The 9,943-nt window shown below is 32.1% G+C and overlaps 1 long non-coding RNA gene across 1 annotated transcript; it reads right to left on the bottom strand.

The window, feature by feature from the left end:
- Window positions 1–378: 378 nt before the first annotated feature.
- LOC137403594 (uncharacterized) lies at window positions 379–1,142 on the bottom strand. Its single transcript, XR_010979595.1, has 3 exons — window positions 1,063–1,142; window positions 732–797; window positions 379–438 (listed from the first exon to the last, which is right to left on the bottom strand). It is a non-coding gene; the product is annotated as an uncharacterized lncRNA (long non-coding RNA).
- Between the last annotated feature and the right edge of the window lie 8,801 nt (window positions 1,143–9,943).

Genomic DNA, 9,943 nt, shown 5'->3' with positions numbered 1-9,943 from the left:
AATCTGAAGGAATTCAGAGAGAAATTAAACAAAGATTATAAACTCTGTATATCAAGACAGTAATGAGTTAAGGAAATGATATTATGATTAAATTTTATATAGTTTATTTGATGATATATCATAGGGATTTAAACTTACTATCAATGGATATGTTATTGAATAAAAGTTTTGTATATAAAAATGCTAAAACATAATATAAAAAAGACTATTGAATTTCATTCAATCCCAATTTTCTTCTTCTTCTTTCATTGTCGAATGAAAATGAACTGTCTACAATCAAAACATACATTATTTTTAGTGAGATATAGTAAAAGTAAGACATACAATCAGATTAGATCATTCATTCAAACTAAAAATCAAATATAATGTAATACTTACTGAAGAAGAAGAAGATCCATCCTTTTTCTGAATGGAATCTTCCTGTTGAGATACGGGAGCCTGCAATTGCAATGATTACAGTCAGGATGGATTACTATAACCTTGCTGAGATAGTAGACTCTACATTCACAATGGACTCCAACTTAAATTGTAAATTTCAATTGCATTAGTCATCGAATCATAGAATGATATGCAAGATGTAATGCAGACAGAATAGGATATGCAATCAGCTAGAGTAGGACATACAGACAATAAGAAAAACAAATATGTTACATCACATAGTCAGACTAGGACACACAGGCAGAGGAGGATATTCAGTTAAAATAAAGAAATAAATATAATGTACTACTTACTGAAGATTCAAATTCATAAAGCCTTCTCCGAAAAGGACTATATTTAGTTCGGTGATGCCCAGGATCCTACAATTGCATTGATTATAGTCAGAGTAGAACATGCAGACAAATTAAAACACAGTCAGGTCTTACTTTGAATTTCAATTCCAACTCCTTTTTGTTTTAAAGTGGAGTTATACAAATATTAATTACTGTTTTCACAGACTGTTACTCATTTTAACATTCCTACATACCAATTGGAGTGAATTTTGTTGAATGTATTTGATCTTTAGTTACATGTTTTATCATTATACAACGATATTAGACGAAATAAATATAATGTAATACTTACTTTTAAAGTCAATGTAACATCGAAGTTACGAAAGAACTCCTCTCTTTGCTGCTGCATGACCAATGATTTCTACAATAATTTCCAAAATTACTTTGTATAATTTAATTGTTTCATTTAAGCAAACCCTATAATTCGAAATATATTTAATATGTAGTTTATATTCTCAAGTTTCCTTTAATCAAAAATATAATTTAGTAAAATATTATAATGTAGTACTTACTTTCTTTTGAAGCTTGATCTTGAATCGAAAAGCCTTCTGTTTTTCAGGATCTACCTCTCTACCCCAAAGGCAGTAGCCCCATATCTCAACACACGTGTCGATGCATTTTGTCTGAGTTAGGAGTCTATCCACGTTTTTGTCTCGAGCACACATTGTAAACTATTATAAATAAAATGAGATGAAAAACTTATTCTTTCTCGTTGCTTATATAGTAAGCAGAATCAATATTATGGTTGATTAAACTTGTGTAATTTATGATCACGAAATTGTAAAATCAGCTAAACAGATTTCGCGAAATTCAATTTCGCGAAAGTTGACTATATAATATATATGATGTGAAATTTCGCGAAATCCAATTTCGCGAAAGTCACTTTCGCGAAATTCAATTTCGCGAAAGTTGACTATATAATATATGATGTGAAATTTCGCGAAATCCAATTTCGCGAAATTCACTTTTCGCGAAATTCAATTTCGCGAAAGTTGACTATATAATATATATGATGTGAAATTTCGCGAAATCCAATTTCGCGAAATTCACTTTCGCGAAATTCAATTTCGCGAAAGTTGACTATATAATATATATGTGAAATTTCGCGAAATCCAATTTCGCGAAATTCACTTTTCGCGAAATTGAATTTCGCGAAAGTTGACTATATAATATATATGATGTGAAATTTCGCGAAATCCAATTTCGCGAAATTCACTTTCGCGAAATTCAATTTCGCGAAAGTTGACTATATAATATATATGATGTGAAATTTCGCGAAATCCAATTTCGCGAAATTCACTTTCGCGTTGATGTACAAGTGAGCCGTGATTTATAAATGTATATATAATAATAAAATGTGAGTAAGATAAAAGCTACTGAAGATACAATAAACAAAGCTAGGATTGTGCTAGGCCGTGTTAATATACAAGTGAGCAGTGATTATAAATGTATATATAATATTAAAATGTGAGTAAGATAAAAACTACTAAAGATACAATAAGCAAAACTAGGATTGTGCTAGGCCATGTTGATATACAAGTGAGCAATGATTATAAATGTATATATACTAATAAAATGTGAGTAAGATAAAAGCTAGGGTTGTGCTAGTCCATGTTAATATACAAGTGAGCAGTGATTATAAATATATATATAATAATAAAATGTGAGTAAGATAAAAGTTACTGAAGATACAATAAACAGAGCTAGGATTGAGCTAGTCTATGTTAATATACAAGTGAGCAGCGAATATAAATGAATATATAATAATAAAACGTGAGTAAGATAAAAACTACTAAAGATACAATAAGCAAAACTAGGATTGTGCTAGGCCATGTTGATATACAAGTGAGCAATGATTATAAATGTATATATAATAATAAAACGTGAGTAAGATAAAAACTACTAAAGATACAATAAGCAAAACTAGGATTGTGCTAGGCCATGTTAATATACAAGTGAGCAATGATTATAAATGTATATATAATAATAAAATGTGAGTAAGATAAAAGCTACTCAAGATAGAATAAACAAAGCTAGGATTGTGCTAGTCCATGTTAATATACAAGTGAGCAGTGATTATAAATGTATATATAATAATAAAATGTGAGTAAGATAAAAGTTACTGAAGATACAATAAACAGAGCTAGGATTGAGCTAGTCTATGTTAATATACAAGTGAGCAGCGAATATAAATGAATATATAATAATAAAACGTGAGTAAGATAAAAGATACTGAAGATACAATAAACAAAGCTAGGATTGTGCTAGACCCTGTTGATGTACAAGTGAGCAATGATTATAAATGTATATATAATAAAATGTGAGTAAGATAAAAGCTACTGAAGATACAATAAACAAAGTTAGGATTGTGCTAGGCCATGTTAATATACAAGTGAGCAGTGATTATAAATGTATATATAATAATAAAATGTGAGTAAGATAAAATCTACTGAAGATACAAACAAAGCTAGGATTGTACTAGTCCATGATGATATACAAGGGAGCAGTGATTATAAATATATATAATAATAAAATGTGAGTAAGATAAAAGCTACTGAAGATACAATAAACAAAAAAAAACTAGGATTGTACTAGTCTATGTTGGTGTACAAGTGAGCAATGATTATAAATGTATATATAATAATAAAATGTGAGTAAGATAAAAGCTACTGAAGATACAATAAACAAAGCTAGGACTGTGCTAGTCCATGTTAATATACAAGTGAGCAGTGATTATAAATATATATAATAATAAAATGTATTATTATATATACTCACATTACTTACTCTCATTTTATTATTATATATATATATTTATAATCACTGCTCACTTGTATATTAACATGGACTAGCACAGTCCTAGCTTTGTTTATTGTATCTTCAGTAGCTTTTATCTTACTCACATTTTATTATTATATATACATTTATAATCATTGCCCACTTGTACATCAACATAGACTAGTACAATCCTGCTTTGATTATTGTATCTTCAGTAGCTTTTATCTTACTCACGATTTATTATATATATTTATAATCACTGCTCCCTTGTATATCAACATGGACTAGCACAATCCTAGCTTTGTTTATTGTATCTTCAGTAGCTTTTATCTTACTCACATTTTATTATTATATATACATTTATAATCACTGCTCACTTGTATATTAACTCTTTCGCTACCACGTTAATTGTTGACCAAACGATTATTCTGCCCAAGTTAATTCAAACGGATTTTCTAAAAAATCCGATATACCGTTAGTATTTAAGCAATATCTCAAAAAATGAAAACATATATCGTTTTACTTTTAAATGTATCTTATTCAGAACAAAATTCTCCACAAGATAAGTGTAAAATTGTTTAGCAACTCTTACTCTCACAAAATTCCTGACGCTTTTCTTTGCGTTGAACAAACTCGGTGTGTTTCTTATTGTCACGACGATAACGGTCTGGTTTTACCGTTTTTGAAAAAAATAATTAGAAATGGAATTGTTGAACCAAAAATTTAGTTGCACGTCATTGGCAACAAGGTTGTTTCATTGGAAACAAAATTTGATTGGCCTAGCTGATGTGTGGGATTTGTAATTAAAAGAAAAAGTGAAACCCTATTGATGAGTCGATACACCGTCTGATTGTCTGTATTTATATTACCGCGAATTGATGGAAATTTTCAACAAAAAAAACAAAAAAAAAATTTTTTTTTTATTTTTTATTGGTTACACCTGATTGGCAAAAAGGTTGTTTTATTGGAAACAACTCTTTCGACAACATGTGGAGATTACTGTCTTCTCTTTGCAATATTTTGGAGCAGAGGATGTTCAATAGAAGATTTTCTAACAGTTATGCTAAAAATTTCTGAAACAGATACACGAGATCATGTAGTTCGAAAAACTATACTAGATAGATATGATTGGAATGAAAAAAAATTAGTAAAAGTCTTAATAACGAAGAAAATGAAGGTGTTGACAATGTACATATTCAAGGAACTTCCCAAATTGTTAAATTACTAGAAGATCTGACATAAATTTTTTTTTCTATATTTTACAATTGAATATACATATATACTTTATATCGAAATAAAGTTGGTAACAAATACAACCGAATATTATTTACTTTTTGATATAAGTTTTATATATTGATATACTCACACTGAGTTGGAGCTATCCTCAAAATAATCCACATATTAATCCATGTATGCCCCTTTACTAGTTCATCATCTTCATCTATTTACTGGTCGAGAAACTGTTATGGAATGGTTAAGCCAAACCAAACAGGAGAATTCCATAGGTAAACCTAGGAAAACAATCAGGTCGAATGCCAAGGCGCTTGTCCACACAACAGCCCCTGAAAACAGCGACACTCAACGAACTTAATCGCGAGTAGCCGGCTAACAGAATTCTAGCTGAAGCATACAAGCCTTATGGTATCAACACTCGATCGACCCAAATTCTCAAATATAAGTAGGCATCAAGAGATGGTTAATGAGGCAGAATATTCCATCAGATTATGCAACGCTTATATAGTGAATTGAAGAATGATGGGTGTGTCCAAAGGAATTAATGAAGCGAAAATAGTAAACAGATTTTCGCGAAATTGAATTTCGCGAAAGTGAATTTCGCGAAATTGAATTTCGCGAAATTACACATTATATATATTATATAGTCAACTTTCGCGAAAGTGAATTTCGCGAAATTCAATTTCGCGAAATTACACATTATATATATTATATAGTCAACTTTCGCGAAATTACACATTATATATATTATATAGTCAACTTTCGCAAAATTGAATTTCGCGAAATTACACATGATATATATTATATAGTCAACTTTCGCGAAATTGAATTTCGCGAAATTCAATTTCGCGAAATTACACATATATATTATATAGTCTACTTTCGCGAAATTGAATTTCGCGAAAGTGAATTTCGCGAAATTACACATTATATATTATATAGTCAACTTTCGCGAAATTGAATTTCGCGAAAGTGAATTTCGCAAAATTACACATTATATATATTATATAGTCAATTTTCGCGAAATTGAATTTCGCGAAAGTGAATTTCGCGAAATTGAATTTCGCGAAAACTGTTTATATATATCATTAGATCACAAAATTATTGAACCGCGACAACACTTCTACTTGTTATAAAACCTTCGAGCGAATATGCCTTTTCAATTCAGTTCATAACTTCACAATGAGTACCAGAGACAACAGAAAAAGGAAATTTCAAGAACGATTACAATGTGTAGATAAATGTGTGAAGCGATGGGGTTACTGCTCTCATGGAATGGAAATAAGCGATCGGAAGCGAAAAGCTTGTCGATTTCTCTTACGTGAAAAGTTCTATCAAGATCTCAACGAAAGATTACGGTTTACAGTAAGTACTACAAATTCAATCTAGATGTTATGTAGGAATGATACAATGAATCTTCTCTTCTGAGTAGTTCTGTTCTAGGCTGATTGTATTCATTGCAATTGCAAACTCCAATATCTTAGCAAAGTGTATGTTATATCCCTACTCAGATTAAAACAGATTATTTTAACTGAATATCCTCCTCTGTCTGTGTGTCCTAGTCTGACTATGTGATGTAACATATTTGTTTTTCTTATTGTCTGTATGTCCTACTCTAGCTGATTGCATATCCTATTCTGTCTGCATTACATCTTGCATATCATTCTATGATTCGATGACTAATGCAATTGAAATTTACAATTTAAGTTGGAGTCCATTGTGAATGTAGAGTCTACTATCTCAGCAAGGTTATAGTAAACCATCCTGACTGTAATCATTGCAATTGCAGGCTCCCGTATCTCAACAGGAAGATTCCATTCAGAAAAAGGATGGATCTTCTTCTTCTTCAGTAAGTATTACATTATATTTGATTTTTAGTTTGAATGAATGATCTAATCTGATTGTATGTCTTACTTTTACTATATCTCACTAAAAATAATGTATGTTTTGATTGTAGACAGTTCATTTTCATTCGACAATGAAAGAAGAAGAAGAAAATTGGGATTGAATGAAATTCAATAGTCTTTTTTATATTATGTTTTAGCATTTTTATATACAAAACTTTTATTCAATAACATATCCATTGATAGTAAGTTTAAATCCCTATGATATATCATCAAATAAACTATATAAAATTTAATCATAATATCATTTCCTTAACTCATTACTGTCTTGATATACAGAGTTTATAATCTTTGTTGTAATTTCTCTCTGAATTCCTTCAGATTGCATGCTCCGTCAATTCTGAAAAGTTTTAATCCTGATGAAGACTTAGAGGCGATGGATAATTTCAGAATTTATGAAGTTTACAATCAAAATGAATATTCGTTCGCAGACACATCATTCTCATTCGGGATCGGAAAAAAGAAAATACATACAAGCTCCGACGATCTCGAAATCCATCCGCCACCGTCCGTCAACCCGTCGCCACCGAGCTCTCCGTCAATCCCCGAAACGGCACGGAAGAGCGACCTCTACCGGACGCCAACGAAATCCGATAATCCCAAATACAACCGCGAATCGTCTCGCGGCCCGACTCACCACTCGGCCACCGACACCACCACCGCGACGTCACCAACCAACTCACACCATTACTCGCACCACGAATCACACTGCTCGCCATGACTCACACCATGACTCAACACCGCCTAGCTCCGCCCCCCAACTGTCAATCAAACAGATCCTGATGTGATGTCACTTCCTGCTCCCTAAGCTCCGCCTAGTGTGTGTAGATCTGCTCTCACTATACTACTGCCAGCATTATGAAATCATGATGAAATGACTTCCTGATGAACATTTCTAGAGCATTCTAATTTTGTCCTCATTAGGTCAGCAACAGACATTATTACATCGGAAAAGCTACACGTGCATGATGCCATGAACTATGACTCATGATGCATGTCTAGGCTATATATAATGCAGTAATAGTGTACTTTTAGATAAGCCTAATATGTCACAATGCATGTAGTTTTGTACAGTATATTATAAGGATATTTTTATATACGCATGATATTCATTGTAACCACTTATGATTAAAGCAGAAATACATATCTATACCCTTACACTGAGTCTCATGTTGGTCGGGTAGTAAAGGGCAGCGCACAAAACCTTTAAAATACATCGATTTTGAGGTATCGAAGTGCTTGATTTTCTGAATGGTTAAGTTCTGTTAAGTTTTCTCTCACGTCTATTTTGAGTTTGCATGAGTGTTTGTATTGGAATGTGTCTTTGTTTTTGCATTTGTATTTGTAACTGTATTTGTATTTCAATATGTACTTGTATTTGTCTGTGCAGATAATTCAGGAATCATATTTGTATTACTAATGGTGTTGTACAAGTTTTTTCATTTGTGTTTGTAATTGTATTTTTTGTACTTAAAGCTGGAAATTTAATATTTTGTATTCGTACTTGTAATTGTGCATGTGTGTGTTTCACATACAGATCCTTGTGTTTGTATTTGCATCTCAAAATTATACATGTGCTCATACTTGTATTCGTACTGGTTGTTACTTGTACTTGTGCTTGTATTTGTACTTGTATTTGTACTTGTATCCGTACTCGTACTTGTACATGTATTTGTACTCGTACTAAATGGCGTTGCCGGAGTATTAAAAATCACTTGCTATAAGCCTGGCACATTGCCAATTGATAATTTGAGTAAGCTCACGAATAAGAGCTAACTACTTGCTCTCATGAATGAGCGCACGTAAAATTATGCAACTGCCCTCCATGGCATTGGGCCACCACGTTGCGTCGTAACGAAGAGCGCAAGTTGCACCGATATAACAACATACATGTATATCGCTCAACGAATCCGTCAAGCTTGTGTGGCTTAATTGGTAAGGCATTGTACTAGTGAGGGGAAGGTCTGAGATCAAATCATCTGCGATACAGATTTTTTATTCCAAGATTTTAATAGCTATAGCTGAACATACACACAGAAACACAAACTTTGAGAAATAAATATATATATTTGTGCTCGTGTCTACGCTCGTGTCTACGCTCGTGTCTACGCTCGTGTCTACGCTCGTGTCTACGCTCGTGTCTACGCTCGTGTCTACGCTCGTGTCTACGCTCGTGTCTACGCTCGTGTCTACGCTCGTGTCTACGCTCGTGTCTACGCTCGTGTCTACGCTCGTGTCTACGCTCGTGTCTACGCTCGTGTCTACGCTCGTTTCAACGCTCGTGTCAACGCTCGTGACTACGCTCGTGTCTACGCTCGTGTCTACGCTCGTTCCGACGCTCATTTCGACGCTCGTGTCGACGCTTGTAATTGTAAAGATGTGTGTGCTTGAAGCAGTTCTTATTTTTGCGCATGTTTATTTTATTTCCAACCTTTGTGCTTTGGCGTTTGTATGTGTATTCATATTTGTAAAATATATTCTATAAAATAGCTATAACATAAAATCTCATAAAGGTATTGCTTTTTTATGTTTCGCAAATTAAATAGGCAAAACATAAGTTGCACTAGAATGAAAACTGAATTTTAGACCCATTTATAGCAAACAAATATATCTATTGACAGATGATAAGAATAAATCTATTGACAGACGATAGAAATATATCTATTAACAGACGATAGCAATATATATATATATTGACAGATGATAGCAACATATATATTGACAGACGATAACAATATATATGTTGACAGACGATAGCAATATATATATACTGACAGACGATAGCAATATATCTATTGACAGACGAAAGCAATATATCTATTGACAGACAATAGCAATATATTGAACTATAATATCATCAGTTATTTTAAAAAAATGGAAACTACTCATTCCATACAACAAAATTGCTCTTTCACATCTTTGTATACTTTTCCAAATAGGTTTTTTACAAAATATAAGTAAGGGGCATTTAAAAAACTGAAGTAAAGTCTCTCTGAAGTTTATCAATTTAACTTGCACAAATTTTCCATAAAACTTTTATTCTTTGCATCTCAGTTGATGAGATGTGTGTGTGTTTCCTATCATTTGAAAAATTGTCAAAAATTCATTTATCTTTGTTTTATGGTTATGCTTTTGTTTAATAAGTCATAAAATGTTGTTATGTTTTGATAAATATAATTTTGTCCTGAATACAGAAGCTACAGTTCATCGTTAATCACTTTTATATTCAAAAAAATTATTCAAAACTCATTCTAGAAT

The sequence above is a fragment of the Watersipora subatra genome, chromosome 9, assembly GCF_963576615.1.
Source record: "Watersipora subatra chromosome 9, tzWatSuba1.1, whole genome shotgun sequence".
Lineage (NCBI taxonomy): Eukaryota > Metazoa > Bryozoa > Gymnolaemata > Cheilostomatida > Watersiporidae > Watersipora > Watersipora subatra.
This window is presented reverse-complemented; position numbering and strand designations above follow the sequence as displayed.